The sequence below is a fragment of the Furipterus horrens genome, unplaced genomic scaffold (genome assembly GCF_987537825.1).
Source record: "Furipterus horrens unplaced genomic scaffold, mFurHor1.1.pri manual_scaffold_3, whole genome shotgun sequence".
Lineage (NCBI taxonomy): Eukaryota > Metazoa > Chordata > Mammalia > Chiroptera > Furipteridae > Furipterus > Furipterus horrens.
In genome coordinates, this window is record NW_028327173.1 from 153,205,678 (window position 1) to 153,225,413 (window position 19,736).

Here is a 19,736-nt window from a genome sequence, read left to right on the forward strand (position 1 = left end):
TCACATTCAGTCTTCATGAAATCCATTTGAAGTATTGCTAGCACCTCTGTTTCACAGATGAGAAGACTGAAACACAGTGTCGTTGAATAAATTATCCCGAGAGGAGGTGTCTGAATTTGAATCAGGTTGTCCAATGTTCCAAAGCCTTCTGCTATTAACTGTGACCTTGCTATTAAAACTATTATTAAAACTAAGTAAGAGGTAAGGTTCAGATCCTATTTAGTTACTACCTGCGTCGTCGTAAGCAAGTCATTTAAACTCTCTAAGCCTCAGTTTCCTCTTATATAAAGTGAAGATAATAATAACACCTCATAGACTTGTTGTGAGTTAATATTTGCTTAGAACAGAATTTGGCACATATTTAGCACCAATGCTTTGTTTCATAACTGTAATAGTTAAAGAGTAGTACTGTGATGATTGATAAAATTTTATTGACCATTATTCATAGCTTTTCTATAATTTTCAGATGGCTTTTATTCTTAAAATTAAATTTAAAAAAAAAACGCAAATAAAATTCTGAACTGTACTTTTAAAGTAAATAAACAAACAAAAAAAAATAGATTGTAATCTAGGTTTCTACTTATCAATCACAGGACATGTATGCTGGTAACACTATAAGGTATATAGTAGTCACTGACCATCTACAGCATTGAGCTCTTTAAGTATTCTTTCTGAATATAGAAAAAACCAAATATCTTCCTTCCCTTCCTTCCTTCATTATTCACTCTTTCAACAAACATCCTTACACAGGTACTATGCTTGGCCTGGGAATACAGGTGAATAAATCCCTACCCTGGAGGAGCATGCAATTTAGAGATGACTATACTCTCTGGTTTGGCACATGAAAGAATGTGAACAAGTTCTAGGTTCTATGATTAGATCTGTTTAACAAGTATCTATTGAGTGCACATTAAAAAGCAGGCACTGGGCTAAGCACTGGTGCTGCCCAGGTAAGGAAGACACAATTCTTGTAGTTAAGAAGCAGCCAGTAGGGAAGACATCCTAAACGGATACTTTTCCTTCAGTTGGTACGTTGTATAAGTGAACGTGCTAGGAGAGCACAGAAGAGAGGTGCTTAAACCCATCCCAGGGGTAGTGGGATGCGAGAAATCGTGACACCTAAATAAAATATTTATTAAAAGTCAAGAAGAGCAGAAATTAAAATGCATCAAGTTATGAGGAGACCCCAGAAATCAGAGACGCCACAATTGAAGACACGAAGACATGAAACACTGCAGCATGGTGGGGAACTACCTTGTGAACTACCTTGTGTATAGCACAAGCTGGTGGTTGGTGGTGGTGGTGGGGTTGGACTAGAGAAATGAACAGAACTAACTGGTTAAAAGTGTATAAAATCAGTTGAAAGGGCCAGGTGCTAGTAAACTACATAAAGAGTAAACAGTTTCTTAGAATTCTTTCCACTAAAACCCGAATAAAAAGAGTGCCATTTCCCTGATTCTGAGAACCAGGGAAATGATAAATCCTTAATAGGTCAAAGTTATTTTGATCCTGACCAGGAAATGAAGGGTCGTTCTTTCGACGCCAGTAAATTGCCCACTTCCAAGTCTCTGTTCCCCCAGCAAACCAAACACAGGGATTGGCTCTAAGGGTCTGGACTGATATTGAGAGTGAAAACATGTCTAATTTTTGGCTTGAAGTGATCTATCACCATATCCTTCTGCAACCTAAAAGTTTTTTTTTCATTCCTGGACTTAAGAACTCATTCTAGGACCCTGTCAACTGCACTCTCTGGGGTGCACTCCGGAGACTTGGCCATTGCCAAATCGTCGTCGGCAGCCGTCCGTCTGGAGAGACGATGGTGTAGCTTCTTAAGAGTCTATCTGCACCGCCTACAATGACTGTGCAGTCCGACTCGGGAGTGACACGGTATCTGTCTCCTCCCGTGTTGAATCGACATCTTGCGATGACGCTGGAGTGTCCTCTCCAGTGAAGCTGAAGCTACAGAGCCTGGGCAGGGTGATATGGAGGGTCTGCTGTTGCCCATGCAGCAGACCCCCCCTCTCTTCGCAGCTGAAGGGTCCAAGGGAAAGACGGAGTCAATACAGCTTGGCTTCAGGTGCGCCGCAGGAGTTGCCGGTGTTGACTACAACGTCAAACCGCCTTAGGGACTCCGGCTCCGGATTTTCTGTCGGGGTTTACTCCCTTAGCCTTTCCCCTGAAGAGGTATGCCGCAAGGCAGCGGAGGTTTTTTGGAGTCAGTATGAGCGAAGAATTCGGAAATCTGGGGGATTGAACTTCTTTCTTTCTCTCTCTCTCTTTTTTTTTTTTTTTTTTTTTTTTTTTTTTTTTTTTGCTGCTGTCAGAGACACAGCACAACTCCTAAGCTTTCTGCTTCCAGGTGGGTGGCAGTTTGATTCCTCATCAAGCCATGGGTCACCTTCGCACATCTTCATTCAGTGCACAGAGCCCTTTGCCTGCAGCGAGCTTGCTCCCTTGATGGAGAAAATACGGAATGACTGGATGCCAGTAAAACAGGCACAGCTTTCTGGGTCAGAAGTTGGCTGGGGAAGGACCCTGACTGCCAAGTAACTTGCAATGATGTCAGATCCCTGCACAACCAAAAACACCAGCCAGCCAGCCAACAATAGCCTTAACAACAACAGAAAAATCGGAGAGCTGTGCTGCCAAAGCTGTTCTTTCCGCCCTCTACCCCTTTCTTCCAATAGGAAGAACAGCATGAAGAGAGTTTATATTTTAAAAGCCGCCCCCTCCTCCTTCCTCCTTCTTCACTTTGGTAACAAAGTGTTGACTACCCAGGAAACAATTGTCCTGATGAGTCTTGCAGCAAGCAGTTCCTTGAGGTGTCTTTTTTGCGTTCCTTTTTCCTTTTCAAAGCTGTCAGTGGAAGGTTCAGAAACAACTCAGAAGAGGGTATTTCCCAAATGTAAACTTGTAAATTGGTGCTGAGGAAAAAACAGGAACCCTTAAGGAAAGGAAAATCCTTTTTCTGCCCCCTTCTTCTCTCTTTCAGGGTAATTAACCAGACTCAAATGAAAATTAAAAGTTTGGCGAAAAAAACTCTCGTCTTTCTTTTCCTTTAAATAGGGCACCATGGTTAATTCCAGCCTTTTAAAGCTCTCAGTGATTCATAATTCAACTGGAGATTAGTAAAACACAGCTCATTCTTGGAAATGAAGTTTGGATTCAGATCCTCTTGTTTTGGAATATATGATTTTTTTCTTTCATTTGTGACTGTCAGTTTTAAATGATGTCACTTCAAGGACATTTTCATTTCTCCCACTACATATTACATGAAACACTTGCCTGTAAAACTGGCTCATTAGCCTGCAAAATTATACTGTACTGAATGGCTTTCGTTCAAACCAGAAATGGGATTTTTTAGTAGGCAATTTCTGTATTTTTATAAAGATAAAGCAATGTTTGATTGCTTCTTCCCAGCTGTTTTCGTTAGTGGTTATAAAGAAAAATTGGAAGGGGGTAGGGCAAGAAAGATAACATGGGGGCGGGTTTGTAAAGATGCTCTTGAAAAACAAAGATTAGGAAACTATAGCAGAACTTTACGGAGCAACTGTGCCTGCAGCTCATCTGGGCTGCAATAACGTGTCCTCTGGATAGGTGGAAGAAAGTGAGGGTGTGAGCAAAAGAGGGGAAGAGGGAGGAAAGCGAAAAGGCGGCTTCGCAGGCTGCAGCAGCCACCGCGAGCTGGATGTCTGAGGCGCTGGCAGTTGCTGGAAGGAACAGCTCTTCAGAGGTGGGGAGGGGGAGGGGCGCAGCACAGCACCGGGAGGAGGGACGCGGAGGCCACCAAGGGGTCAGCGGGGCCGCGGCGCCGGGCTGGGGGCCTCCAGGCGGCGCTGGCCGCAGGGCTCGGGCGGGCGCGCCGGGCCACCCGCGCCTCCTGCCGTCCGCGCCCGGGGGTGGGCCCCGCGCCGCCTGACGGATTGACTTGGAGATGGATCGAATTACACCATTTGCCGTGCCTCGATTTGTTTTGCTTCTGCTCCGTCCCGCTGCTGCTGCTGCTGCTGCTGCTGCTGACGCTGCTGCAAGGACCGGTGGTGGCGAGTTTCAGGATTATATCGAGGAAGCCACGATCTAAAGAGAGAGAGGGATATATATGTATATTTTGCATTTTTTCTTTAGTTGTTTTTTCCCTTGCACGTGACAAGCTTTATTTTTACCAGCCTCCCCCCATGAGGTAAGACCCTCTGCTAAAAATGTGCTAATGCTGTGGTCGCCTGGTGGGGATCGGACCTAGATCCTCGGATCCCGAATCGCAGCCAGTGTGCGTGTGTGTGTCTGTGTGTGTGTGCGTTGTCAGTGGAGAGTTGATTTCTAAGCAGCTTTCTCCGCCTGCCGTGCAAGAGGCGCGCAGAGGGCTGGAGAGGTTTGGCGGACCCGTCAAAACTGGCAGAGCTGGGAGCCTGACGGGGGGTAGAGGGGGCATGTGGACTTGGAGGGGCCCCTGCACTGTGCGCCCCTTCGGGGGCGGAAAGCGAAAGAAGGGGGCAAGAAAAGTTTCTTGCCAGGCAGCGCCGGGGTCGCGCTGCCCTTACATTATCAGGGGCAACCCAGGCTGTTTCGGTGCCGGGCACCGCGTCTCCAGCCTGCAAGGAAGCCGAACCAAGGCCAAAGGAGCGGGCTGCGGACTCGGTCGCCCCCTTCCGCCCGCCGGCCCCGGAACCCGCGCTGGGACCGCTGGGGTCGGCGGCGCGGAGCCAGCTAGGAGCGGACGGGCGGAGCCCTCGCCCGCGCCTGAAGAAGGGGCGTAGCGCAGCCGTAGGGGCCGGAGCAGCTCCCAAGCTTACTCCTGCTACCTGTCAGTGCGCCCCCGCTGTGGCGCCGGGCAGCGAGGGGCGAGGGCTCGGGGGACTCGGCCACCCCCACCCTCGAGGTTCCTGCACGGGCTCCTGCCCCGAGGGCGGCCACTGCCCACCCTCACTCTCCCTCTGCTGGCAGAGCGCGGGGCGGACGGGCTCTGGGGTCGAGAGCTGCCCGCCGCCCACTCCACCTCCCACCCGGCGCCGGGGTTGCTCCTCCCGGCCACTCTCCCCCGCAACTTTCCGTGCTTTGTTCTCCGGCTGGAAATGATTTACGGAAGCGTCTTGGACAGGGTCTCCGCCAGGCGGCAAGAGCCGGGCGCTGAAATGTGTTACGTTCTCATCTACCCATCAATTATGGATGCAAACAAATAAGGAAGAGTCAATTTTGCATGAGCCCCTTCTCCAGCGGCGAGAGGCGTCCAGCAGCCGGGAGGGAGCCGCGGCTCGCGTCGGCAGCCGCTGGCAGGGGGATGGTGAGGAGGAAGGTAGGCAAACTTTTATTTCCAGTCTTGACAGCGATGTTTGTTCCTGGGCTGCAGAGGGCCTTAACGCTTCCCCTGTCTTGTCTTACTCTTGGATTGAAATAAAAGGTCATAAAGGACTTAAAGGTGCGGATGAGAACTGGGTATGAGAAATTTCTGCTAAATCGACTCCCGGGACCGGTGCTGTCAGGTGATTGTTGAAATCCTGAACTTCTGGAGAGCTAAATGTCACCGAGCTAACGCGGAATGAAATAGCGGTATTAATTACAGCATTAGAGGAAGTCAGGGGAGAGCTCTCAGTTCTGAGGGGACCAGTCAGTAACCCAAGTTCTAGCATTCTAGCATCCCAGCCCCTCGCCGCTCTCAGCTGCGTGACTTTCACGCAGAGGGGACAGTGGATCGTTATTGTAGATCTGGAGACTTTGTAAACAGTAATTGGACCTATGTCTGTTTCTACAGGCGGCTCCTTTCCCGTAAAAATAACGGTAGTGTTTCCGTTTTCTAAAGAAAATACGTCTCTAGGGCAATTTTCCCAAGAACTTCTAGCGACTAAGAATTTTAAGTCTGCAACACCTACCTGATATTTGGGGTAATAAATAGATTGTTTTGTTTATTTCAAGGTTGAAGCCCTAGGGTAAAGTTTAACTTTATTATTATTTTTAATTGCATTGTCTCTGTCTCTCAAAATAGGAGACATACTTATTTGGAGAATTTTCACAAGGTTTTTCCTGGTGGGATTGAGAAATCTTATCTTAGACAGCTCAGGGTGATGATTTTACTGTCCTTGTTGGTGGTTTAAACAATAGGTTTTGATGCCGGTTTATTCATGTTGTTAAAAAATCCCCTAGCTCTCTTAGCTGTCTAAGTCAGGAAATTAAGTTGTGTGTAGTCATGTTTAATGTAGTGAGTGACAGGCATATTCTGTCAGCCTGGCAAGTGTTACACAAACGTTTACCCTGCCTTAGATAAATAGAAATTGCCAGATAAGCTCTGAGATTTGGGCCTATATTACCATGAACTTAAACATCTGAATATAAATAAACTGTAGCTGAGTCTTGTTTTTTTATAGTTAGTGTATGTTCTTTGATTTGGGTCTCTAGAATGTGCTCTCAGTTTAGCAGACCATTTTCCTCCATTGGCACATTTGGTTAGAATAACAACCAACTACTGTTTCATATTGGCTCCTGCAAAGGATTGCTACCTGTCCTTCTTTCTGCTAGGGGCCCTACATAGATTACCTTTATTTGAGGCACGTTTCTGTGATTCAGGACAGTGTGCCAAGAATATTGTGACTTCCCCACCATCAAACAGCTGGTTAACTGGAGTTTGATTTAGACTTATGGGCATTCTGCCCTCTTCCTGTTTTTCTTTTTTTTGTCATGTCTCCCTGGTTTGATGGGTTTGAGAGAGAGCTGTGACGTAAACCTATTAGTCCTTAGAGGGAGGGCCACTTAGAAATCCAGTGGACTTCAGTTCACTGGCTGCTTGCTGCGCGGGAGGGATCTGTCCAGTTACTGCTGTGGGTAAGTGGGCCCTGAATCCTGTGCGGTGGTTTCTGTTGCTTGAAAGACACATAGGCAAGTAGGCAGGAATCAAAGCTTTGATTCACAAAGATACCCATAATTTTTAAGGATTTACTGAAACTACAGAAGTTCTTCACTTCTTGCTGTTTTATTATAATAAACCTTGGTAATTAGCTTAGTCATTGTTCTTGCCTGTGAATTACACTGAGATACAAGGAGTGAGAAACGCATCTGAAAGAGGGTCATTTTTCAGCCTTCTGATGTATTTTCTGCAGAGTTAAGAGCCTGGCTGAATGCCTAGCCATTATTGGTGAAACCATAGGAGGTGAACTCCCTCCTTAGCATATTGCAGGATAAAATATTACCATTTATTTCAATTAATAGACTTTAAACCTGCACATTCTAGATTCATTTCTAGAGGCAGCAAGAGGCCAACCACTCAGTATTTATTGAGTGTTATTGTTTGCAAGAAGCTATGCTAGCCAGTGTTCCAACACCAGGTGAGGCAGACATGTTTCTGTATGTTAAATTTAAATAAGAATGAAAAGAAATAAAGAATGGCAAACATACCATTAGGCAAGAGATGTAAATATGCACCCCCTTTCAGTAAGTATATTATTTTACCCTAGAAATGTGAAGCAAGAGTAATTCACCAGATATTTACAGAGGTCCAGGCTTCCTGCTTTTAACACTAATAATCCAATGTACTGTTAGTGCCATTCATGTATTGAAAGTGTCATTAAAGTGGAAGATCTCACTTTCCGTGGCTCATGTGAATGGAGACATAGCATTACAATCTACCAAAGCCAAAGTCTTAGGTTGCTGCTTATTTTTGTGAATTGCTGCCAACTTCCAGTTATGGAAAAAGGTGTGGTTTGATTTATTCCCATGACATGCGGAGAGAATAAAAATCACATAACTATACTGAGCATATCATAATCCTTGTTAGTTGAGGTGCGTGTTGTCTGACTGACTTCTCCTCTTCAGCCCCTGATAACAACGGCAGTGCAGTTAGTTGATAACTGATGCTACTTTCATCTGTCCCAACAGGGAAGGTAGGCAACATTCTCCTTCAAAAAGCAGCTGTTTATGTAACCAAGGGCAATCAAATCAGTGGTCCACATAGGTACCACATGAGGTATACTTATTTCCCAAACTTCTCTTTTCTATTAAGCTTCTGTTAACTCACCCGGATTAGCATTTTAACAACCCTGAAGTGAACTTCTGCCATTCTCTCCACTTGGACACAGTGTGTAGATCATCCATCATCCTGTCCTTGGCTACAACAGGCTGCTGGCTCCATCACCATTTGGAGCTACACAGAATCCATCCGACTGTGAACAGCACAGCTGGCTACAGCAATTTTCTCTTCCACACCAGTGGCAGCATTGTCTGGCTGTGGTAACTAAAGTTAACACCCAGAACGGGAAGTTTCCATTGTTTGACAACCTGTGCGGGTCCCCCATCAGCCCTGGGGGAACACCTGCAGAAAGGCTGGCTTGCAGTGGTGTGTTCCACTTAAGAGGGGACTTATCCCAACCTTGCACGACCCACTGGAAAGCTTCCTTAAGCTTGATATGATTAAACCACCAGAATTAGAAAATGAGAAGGAGCCATTCAGACACCACTCAATCCTAGACCTTCAAACTTCATTCTGTTTGAAAAGAGGAAGAAAAAATGTATCCTGTAACTTGTGATCCCAAAAGACTGAAACAGAAAAGACCTGGTCTGGTTCTTTGGAGAACTGAACAGTTACTGCTTCATCCCTTTTCATAAAGAACATGTGCTGTGCCTAAATCTGAGACCCATCTCTAATAATACCCAATGCTTTCTATCACTTTTTTCTTCTTTTTACTCAATAAGAGATCTGCTACAGTAGTCATTGCTTATTAAAACAAGAATGACATGAATTAGGTGGATATATATGTCCAGTTATATAGCCAAACTTAAAAAAAAAAAAAACTTTTATAATTAGAATTATTGCTTCTTTTTATTTTGATGAAGATAGAGGAGTTTGATGTGCCTCATGTTAGGGTGGGACATAGTATTTTTACATCTTACCCTAATAGTTACTAATGAAATCAGCCACAGAACAACTGGGATAGAAGTGTAGGGACTAAAATAAAAGAATTAATGCTTTTCTTCCCACCTTCTAAGTTCCTCTAGCTAGGCTAATCATCACATTAACAGAGACATATTAACAGGAGAAAATCAAATTTAGTACATGTGCATGGATAATTCACATAGGCACAAAAATTACAGAGATGGTGAGGCAACATTGGGTATATAAGCCATTTTTGGACAAAGGATAAATGGGTAGAATGGGGTATTGGGTTTCAAAAATAAGAGTGAGTGATTTACAAGTAGTTGAAGAACACACTTGGCAGGAAAATTCTTGTTAGGCAATCCAGTGGGTATCTAGCTAACAGACCCCTCCCTACCTGAAAGCCCTTGTATTTACCATACTTAATTCAAATTAGGCTAAAGCCAGCATCCTAAAGTCTCCTTCCTGAAGCAGGTTTATCCGTCTGAATCTCTTGGGCAGGAAGGGGGGAGGGTCAAAGTTCTGAGTCTTGTTTTCTAAAAAACAGCTTAAAATCAGTATTCCAAAAGGCTGCTTCAGTGTGGCAAAACTTTGGTTCCTTTGAATATGATAGTGGTGGTGATGATGATGATGATGATGATGATGATGATGATAAAGAGAAAGAGGAGAAAACGCAGTCACTTATTGTTGGTCTGCTTACAAAATTCTAGGCTTCATCTAAGATTTTGATCTTCGTTCTGTAATATTGCATCAGGTAGGTTCTAGTTCCATCAGTGCATGATCCAAAAAGACTCTCAGGCCTCTGAGAAGTCAAGTTATTTTCCTAAGGTCACTTGACAGAAGGTGTGTGAGTCAGGGTTTGAAATAGGGCTGCCTTATCTCTCTACCCACATTTTTATCACTGCACTGAATTGTTTCCAGGAACAGGGGCCATTCTGCAATTTTTTGAGTCCCTGGTAGTTCTGACATTTGTTTTTCAAAAAAAGAGTCGGATTTTGAGAGAACGTATTCTACTGCATGAAATGATATGTACAGATTGGGTATGCTCTTAAATTTTAACCTTTCTCTGAATGAAAGCGTATCATTGTACTCTTCTTTCATTTTTATTCCTGTTGACCAAATGATTATGACACACTCTTCTTTTCAAGTGTCCTAGAACAGTTGTCTTCTTCCACCATTCTTCTCCATGTTAGGCTTGCCTCTTCAAAATTATGGTGGCAGAGGACAAATGACAAAATTCATCACTCTCCACCAAAAAGTCCTCTTGCATCAGGGTGCAATTGACATTCATTTCTCTGGTCTTGGCAGGTAAAGATCCATTATGTATTCTTGTCCCATTTCCCAGGAGTATTTATGGGCCTCATCAGCAAAGGCAATGAGAACTGCAGCTGTTCAAGCATTGGTGGCACCAGGAGGAAAAGTATATTACTGAAGTTTGACTATGTATTCTATTGTAATACACATTTTTCTTAGTTATGATTGTGAGAGAATCCTTTTACCTCTGTGAGTCATCAGACACATTGTTAAAAAATTGTCTCTTATGCATCAGCATTTTTGTTGTTGTTTTTCTCTGTTATTCAGTATTCTTATGGGAGGAAAGAAGAAGAAATACACATTACTACTATAATAATGCTGAAATTTAAGCTTTTTCAACATATATTTATGAGAAGGAAATAGGGGTTTTAAAAAGTCCAGTGTGTTGTTGGTACATGTATAATAAGGCCTCGGGATGATCTGAATTACTTAACCTGTTATTGGAGTCTGTATTTAAAAATAAAGTCTGGAGTTTCTACTCAGCTGAAGAACTGGCACATATGAACCAGAGCAGATGAATCTCTTTGAGAAAAGAACAGTTCCATTCCCAGATGCTGGCTGTCAGCAGAGCAGGCACTCAGACTCCCCCCGCATCTACATTGGCCTTGGCCTTACATGTCATTCTGAGGGTCTCAAGGAGCTCTTCTGGTCTTTAGGATTGTCCACATTTATCAGTAAGTTCCCAGATCTCTCCTGGGTAATTGGTGGGTGGAGTAACTATATGTTTAAAACTACGGAAGGAGGAATAAAGAGTGCTACTGTTTTGCAGTATAAATAAAGAATGCTTCTGTTTTGGGCCATTGCTGGGGTGACCATTTGTTCATCCAGCTAACTTTTACCACATGTCTGTGCTTCACAGGTAGGTGCCGGGGTGGGGAGAGAGTTCCAAGAGGAACATGACACAGTTCCAGAGCTCTAGGGTCTTACCAAGTGGTATATGGAAAAGACGAGGTCAACACACCGCCAAAATAAAGTGGCAAGTGTTTTAAGTGTCAGGATACATACATACAGACCTATGGAAACGGAGAGTAGTGAGAGGTTATTTCTGGAGAGGGTGGTCAGAGAAGGCTTTGTAGAGCCACTGATATTTGAGCTGGTCCTTGAACTAGGTAGGATTTGGACATGTGGACAGTGAGGGGCAGTGGGGGGGGGGTTAGAAGGAGGGCATTCCAGGCATAGAGAACAGCTTAGGCGAAGGCCCTGGGGCGGGGGTGGGGGTCTAGATCAGTTGTCCATGGTTGAGTCCTAACCTAAGACAGACATACATTTCAGGGGGGAAGAGGCAGTTTGCCTTGCGATCCACGAATATTTGTTGAGTGTCTGTGGTCTACTGTACTTAGCCAGTCAGCAGATGACCCTGCTGCTTAAAGCCATCAGAGTGAATGGATCAGTCTCGTGATGATTTAGTAGATTGCTCTGTGATCAGAATTGAACCCTCCCCCTTTCCACGTCAACTGCCAAATGGCTCAGTGTTATACATGAACACTGCATGTATAACATGCATGATTTGCCTCGAATTTCCCAGCAAGATGGTTTCTCCCACAGTGTCGTTTAGCAGAACCAAACTAGAAGGTTGCTGCCTCATGGGCTTCATCTTTTTTTTTTAACTTGAAAGGACTCTAGACATAGACTCTATAATGAAGAATAAATTGCATACATATACAAGAATTTCTGGTGGTGGGAGAAGGGACTGTGGAGACAGGAAATGGAAGACAGAGTAGAAACTGTTGAATCTGCGTACGTGATAAGAGTTGGACTCAGGTGCTCGTTAGGCTGCAGCCCCAAGAGGCCAGACTGCCTGTTCACCCTGTAAGTCAGCAGAGCGAGTGACGCATCGTAGACATGCAGCAGATACTTCAGTAAGTGTGTTCACTGAGTTTAACTTTTTATTACGTTGCAGTTATGGCCTGTGGTGGCTGGTAAACTGTGCAAGAAATGGGGATGGAGCTATTGACTGTCTTTTTGTAATAAAAAGTGAAAACGCAGTAAATGACTTGGAGAGTTACTAATACTTCCTTTTTGAGAACTCCACCCTTGAGAGTACTGAGGATTCAGCACGCCTTTCTGGGTCTGAGCTTTCAGGATACATTCATCCCCCGTCAGTGGCTCCCCAAGACCCCAGTTTCCCAAATCCCTTCCCTTCTCCCTCCCTCCATGCCCATTCCTACTCCAAACTGTGCTATTTGGGGTATGCGGGTTGTTTCCAAGCCATCATTAACCTCTTGAGTTAACATAAACTGTAGTCGAACAGTGGTTAAGTTTAAGAGTGGACTTGATAAGCTTTGTGGGAGGAAAGCCTGGAAGTCCTGTGTAATATAAGCAAGCTTATTAGAACATATAATAAAGGAAAGATAGAATGAAAACATTTACAATAGGGGATGATTAAGCCGATTGCTTTGCCAAGTATCGCTCCAGTAGTTTAATTTTCTTTGGTATATTTACGTCTTTTACAAGCTAATAGTTACATGACAGACAGAGAAGAGTCTTAGTCCAAAGAATCACTGCCAATGAAAGATCAATCAGAAATTATAAAATAGGTCAGTGGGGTAAAAGGATTAAGCCTACACAAATTCAATATCAGGAACTTTTCAGGAATATTCCAGTGATGTAAAGCAGAGAACCTGTTGAGTCTAGTAATTAGTCTGGCTCCCACCCAGTTACTTTTTGAAGTGAAGGGCATTCTCCCCCCAATCTCCCCTTCATAGCACACAGTTGCCTTCCAGACAGGACCTAAAATAACCTGGCCTGGCTCAACTTGACTAATAATAACAGCCAGTGCTTACTGTGTGCTTACCGTGTGCCATGGCACTGTGCCTAGAACTTTAAATATGTTACCTAATTTAATCCTCACGCTACCTCTTAGAGTGTAGGACTAATAGCTAAGAGGTAGCATTTACTGACTGCTTACTATGTGTCTGATACTCTTTACGTGTATATATTAAATTATTTGATCAGCATTCTACGTGGTGGGTACTGTTAATAATAATATCAGCATACAGGGGAAGACTGAGGGATGGGAGATTTAAGTGATGTTCCCAGGTTGACAACTAATGAAGACTGGAACCAAGGGATCTGGATTCATAAGAAGCAGAATAGTAGTTAAGGGCATGCCAGCTTTTTGTGGTGGGAGCACTGGCTGTGTGACTGCTAAGCTGTGTGATCCGGAGCACCTTACATAATATCTCTGAGCTTTGGTTCCACCTCATAAAACGTGGATGATGAGGGTAGTACCCACCTGGTGGGGTTGTTGTGAGACATAAGTGAATTACTGTTTGAACAGCACTCAGAGTAGTGCTTGGCATGCCATGAGTGCTATATATATCTCAGTGTCTAGTCAAGAAAAGTAAATGCGGTCGGGCTCCAGAGCCCATGTGCTCACCCCGGGCACTGTGCCATTTTTTCACCTGTGATTTCATCATAGGTCTTTAACTGATGCATATACCTTGAGGCCAGTTTCACAACCAGCTACCCTCCGCCCTGCCATCCACTACACCAGCCACAAATTCAGCCTGATTGGAAAGAGGAATTTGGCAGGAGGGGTCCAGGGGCCTGGAGATTTACCCCTGACCTTGACACCTAGCTGCAGATCCCTGACCCAAATTTCAGCTGTTTCAGATTGACGATGTCAGAAATCTGGCTGCCAGTGTTGGTTGTGTCAAGGGACAAATGCAAATGATCGGCATGTGTTGTATGTTGGCGGACCCCCTGGGCTCACGAAAGCCTGGATAACACCGTGGAAATCCAGGTACAGTCCTACCTCATCCCTGCCATCACCCACATCTTTGGCCTCTCCCAGTGATCCTCAAACTTTAACATTCATCAGAATCCCTTAGGGTTAAAATACAAATTCTCAGGGTCCCAGCACCAATGGGTCTGCAAGGGGCCCAGGAGTCTGCATTTTTAACAAACACTTTGGGTGACTTGTGCCCCATTTTGTCCCTTGACCACACTTTGAGAAATGATGATCTAGTGTAGCTAGAGTGCAGGTTCCCACCCAGGTAAGGTGCTAGACTTCAAGGCTAGTGTTACAGGTCACTAGGTAGTAGATCTGAAGCCTTTTGCCTACAGCACAAGGAGAATGGTTATGAGCTGAAGGCTTCCTGGCTGGCTCATGAAAGAGGGAGAAAAGTAATACAATCTGCTAAAAGCTAAAGAGGCCTTTTTTTTTTTTTTTTTTTTTTTTTCAGTTTGCAGAAGTTCTTTACAGTGAACAGAAATCAAGAAAGAAAAAGGGCGCTCACTTATTTCTGCTGACTGGCCTATATCATTTCCTAACTGGAGTCCTGGGCCAGTATTCAGAACAACATTTTTTGATTTCATGATAAACTGAGATAAGAGTAATCAAACTTCATGCTTCAGGGCATAAGGTGATTGCCTGCTGCGGTCAGGATGGAATTTTTTCTCTTGTGTTTTGCACAATTGACTAGATGCATTAGAGAGAGTACTTGGGCTGCGTTCGGAGAAACCAAGCCTTGAGGCCCTTGCAGAAAACTCCCCTAGATAAATTCGCAGGGGAAATGGTCTGATGTGCGATGAACAACCCCATCATCATTTGGCTTATCATTTTTGTTTCATGTGAAGATTCTGCATTTCATGCATATTTCTGTAAGCCACATGATGAGCTTGGAAGCCTGCTGTCTTTAGAACCAGATGACCTAGATCCCTACTTTGGCCAGTAGCATACTCTGAGTGACCCAGGAAAGCACTTCCTCTCATCTGTGGACTCACAATGATAACGAGCATCAAATAATACAGAAGACGTGAAAGTGCTTTGTAAAAACCACTTAAGTGCCGCTCAAAATGTAAGGTATTATTAGGATACAATGAATTACATTTTATGGAGTCACTATTTATTATAGTCAGCAATATGTAAATCCCTACTCTATATGATGATATCATATGCATAATGACAATGAACATTTATTGAGTTCTTAATCTCTGCCAAGCACTGAAGTGTTTTAGTTACATTCTCTTATATAGTCTCCGTATCAGCCCTTTGGGTCACATATGTTTTTTTACTGTTTTATAGATGAGGACACAGATGTTCAAGGAGCATCAGTTTACTGTTGCTGTTGTAACAAATTACCACAAACTTAGAGGCCTTAACCAACACAAGTGTTGTACCTTACAGTTCTGGAGGTCAGATGGCCCAACTAGGTTTCCCTGGGATAAAGTCAAGGGCTGTACCTTGTGAAGGCTCAAGAGGAGAATCCATTTTCTTCCCTTTTCCAGCTTCTAGAAGCTGCCTTTATTTCTTCCCTTGTGGTCCCTTCCTCCATCCTCAGAGTCAGCTTTTCCATGACTCCAACTAATGCTTTCATAGTCACGTGTCCTTGGACTCATGTCTCCCTGTGATTACACTGGGCCCACACAGATAATCCAAGAAAATTGCCCTATTTTAAGATCCTTTATTTAATCACATATGCAAAGTCCCTCTTGCTGTTTAAAGTAGCACATTGACAAGTCAGGATTTAGGGCAAGGACATCTTTGGGGAGGGATGGAGACATTATTCTGTCTGCCACAGTTAAGTACCTTGCTAAGTACACACAGTGGCAGAGTCAGAATTCATGCCTACGCCTGTCTGACTTCAGAGCCCATAATCTCAACCACTTACTACAAAGCCTCCTTGATGCAATCAGTGGAAGAAACAATAAAAATATAGAACGTAAGTGGTGAGGAGGACCCTGTTACTTTAGAATAATCAATTGGGGGCTTTTAAATATAATCATTATAGCAGTAACAACACAAAAATGAATCTTACTGATCTTCATGCCCTTCTTTGTACAAAGCATACTATATATAGTCATTTCTTTCTTGTGAGCACAAATATTACTTACCTAATTAACTGAATTTACAAGGTCTCTAAATCCATTTGTCTTTTGCGAGGTGACTGAATAAAGGAGCATTTTGGGGACCAGGGGACCATTTTGGAAGACTATAGGAAGGTATTCTAATGGAGCCACAAGTTCAGCAAAGATTGGTTACAAAAGGTGATGGCGATAAGCCAGTCATCTTTTGCTGGCCCTGGCATTGACTTTGGCTTTGCTGGTCTCTTGGCCAATTGGATGGGGTTCCACAAGTAAAACTACCCCACCCCATTCACTGAAAGCTCATAGAGCTTGATGTCCTCAGAGACCAATGAGAAAATCAGAAATTTGTGTTCCGCCAAGTCCCCAAAGAACTGTAAAAAAGTTATTAGATCTCTTTCTCACTCACTCCTTTACTTTCTCTGTCTCTCTCGCTCACTCGCTCTCTGTCTCTCCATGCCTTCTCTTTGCTACACACTTAGCTAATATCTAAGGCTTAATGTAATTGTACAGTTCAAAGTATGCACCCGTCACTGACAAAGCTGTCAGAGCAGTTTGAACAAGGAATGAGAGGACAGAGCTAGAAGTTGAAGCCTCGCTTTGCTCAACTATTAGCCAACCAGATATCTATGGTCAAGGCACTGGCCTTGCTGGCCCTAGTTTTCTCATTAGAACCAAGTAAGGGGGACTGGGCAGCAGAGAGAGTCTAGATGATCTCCACGGTTCATTTTAGTAATAGGTTCCTTAATGCTATATTTATTTTCATAATTTCATTACTTAGGTAGTAGGGCCAAATCTCATGGTGATTTAAAAACTGAATCCACGTCACGAATGTGCATATCGCTATCTGTAAAAAGAGACAGACAAAAAGTAGTCCAACTTCTCAAATCTATTATTGCCATTTACATTTTACAACACTTTGCCCTTTTCTTTTGGGATCACTTAAACTTCATTGCTGCTAATATAGTTTTTAGACTCAATTTTCAGACATACATAGATAATGTTTTCAGTGAGCAGTAATTGCACCTCAGTCAGATCTCAGGCTGATGTGCTACGGTTGCACAATTTCCCTGTAATTTTCAGTTACATCCCTGAAGAGCCATCCCCCGTCGAACATGTATGTAGGACAGACAGGTCAAATGAGTTTCAAAGTAGAAAGCCAAAGCTAACCGCTTGGTAGTAACTGATGAAGCTTGTGTTGTAGAAATTTGTGGGGCCACATCCAAGGTCAGGGAGGAAAAGAATGCGTTGAGTGATTAGCAGATTCTTCTGTGGAAAAAGGAGAGTGCATGGTAACCTCTACATAGAAAATTTGCAGCCTTTGATCCAGGATTTTCTTCAGAGACACATATCTCCCTTAAAACACTTACTCATTAATGGTCTTAATGATAAGTATTTAATGTGGATGTTATCTGGCACAATGTCTCAGCTAGCTGCAGAACAGAGTTTTGAATTATCTGACCCATGAGAAGGAAAATAAGTAACTCCTAATGGATAAGGCAATTTGCTAATGATTACTTTTCCCAGTTCTTTCCATTTGCTTTCTTTTGTTGCATATTCCCTCAATTATGCTCCACTATTTTTAATACTTTATCAAAGAGTCAAAAATGAGATAAATGATTGTGTTACTACAAATAACACCTTCACCATAGGTATATAAGTGTGGACAAATGTTAAAATACAACACCACCACACATACACACAGACACCTACAGAGATTTTAAATGATAACTTTCGAAGTCAGATAGACTAGATTGGAATCCTACCCTGTCTGCTAACTAGATGCAAGAGATTGGGTGTATCACTAGTTTCTCCAAATCTTCGTTCCTTTTCTGTTAAGGGAGAAAACAGCCTTTATCTTAAAGAGCTGTTAAATTCATTAGAGAGAATGTATGCAAATTGGTCAGCAGAGTTTTCAGAACACAAAAGGTGCTCAGTCAGGTAGGTGTTATCTACAAGTAACAGAAAACCCAACTCAGAATTGCTTAAACAATAAGGACATGTCACGTCACATAATAAGACGTCCTGAGGTGAGGTGACTCAACAGTGTCATCAAAGATGTGCATGCTTTCTGTGTTCTCTGGTCTTCTCAGCCTGTCAACCTGTGCTTGGGTAGCTCCTTTCACGTTCCCCCGAAGCCTGGCATGTTCCAGGTGAGAATAAAGCAGAGCAGGAGACCAAGTCTTCCTAAGGAGCCCTTCCTAGCAGTAGACTTCCCCTCAGTCTCCATGGACAGAATCATAACACCTTCTCATGCCTAATGTAGTTTGAACAGGAGAGTCACCGCCATCACCACAATGCACTTGCCAATAGATACAGGAACAAGATCAGCATTTTCTTACAAAGTGTATTTTTATATCATTACATATGCATATTGTATAAACACGGTGTATATTACATAAACATATTCATGTGTTTGTCAAGGAATATCTTTCTGCCATTATTCAAAAATTTCGTATACCTAGAACAGAATTTTCATTTAATGAGGCAATTAAAAATTATTAAAAGACACGACCCTGGAGGACAATACTATGAAAAACTAGATAGAATGTATGAAATGGATGTGCCTTCATTATAGTTACATATTTCTATTCTTAATTTTTTCTGATAGCTTGTTTTATATGAGAAATAAGATATTCCTGCCAGATTAACACTTTGAAACATCATAATAAACATAAGCCATCATTATGAAGGCACTTTTATCTCTTGATAGGTAGAGACAGAAACACTAACTGTATTCTTTTAAACTCCAAGACATTTCATGATAATAAATTCACATGTTCTCATGGTTCCTACTTCAAAACAACCATTAACCCCTGAAGCTCTAAAGTGAAAGTTGCATGTGTTTTGGCTACATACTGTAAATTCTGTATGTACAGAGGAAATTTACCCACTTTCTTTCTTTCGTGCCCCTAATGAAGTATATTATTGCAGTTTCCCTGACTGGAAATCTTAGCCTGGTTCTTCCTTCACTCTGAATTGTTTAACCTCTCTTCTTGGTACAGTAATGCAACAAATTGTCCCCGAGGCCCTATAAAATATGGGTGAGGAGGCTCTATCTTTGTTCAACTTTGTACCTGTCTCTGTACAACTGGTCTGCTTTTGCAGTATGTTGTAAAATTAACCATCTAGATTTTCAGTATTGGGAATTTATACTTTCAGTGTTTTATGGTTGTGGTTTTGTTCACCAAAGCGAGACCTCACCCTGGCCTCATCAAATGAAAAGTCCTATTCCTTAAGACAAGAAACAGCCCTGCAGTGTGTTCTCTGTATATCCAGCCTGCACTCTTATTCCTCCAAAAAGCTCTTGGTCTCTCCAGGAGTCCATATGGCCCATGGTCAAATTCTGATTCTGCCACTCAATCTCTCAGAGCCTTGTTTTCCTTATGGAAAATCAGGATAATATGTCTATCCTCAGAGATGTTATGATGTCTTTCTTCAGGAGGAAATGTATATAAAGGACTTAGCATGGTATCTGACATAATAAAAACTCAATACATTGTCGTCGTCGGCAGCCATCCGTCTCGAGAGACAATGGTGTAGCTTCTTAAGAGTCTATCTGCACCGCCAAGAATGGTTGTGCAGTCCGACTCGGGAGTGACACGGTATCTGTCTCCTCCCGTGTTGAATCGACATCTTGCGATGACACTGGAGTGTCCTCTCCAGTGAAGCTGAAGCTACAGAGCCTGGGCAGGGTGATATGGAGGGTCTGCTGTTGCCCATGCAGCAGACCCCCCCCCCCTCTTCGCAGCTGAAGGGT

The 19,736-nt window shown here is 43.2% G+C and overlaps 1 protein-coding gene across 1 annotated transcript in view; it reads left to right on the forward strand.

The window, feature by feature from the left end:
* The first annotated feature begins 4,048 nt into the window (after window positions 1-4,048).
* Window positions 4,049-19,736, forward strand: part of SEMA6D (semaphorin 6D) — a 54,929-nt gene continuing 39,241 nt past the window's right edge. The window contains exon 1 of the mRNA XM_090270564.1: window positions 4,049-4,180. The gene's annotated coding sequence lies outside the window, so the exon portion shown is untranslated. The remainder of the gene's footprint in view (window positions 4,181-19,736) is intronic.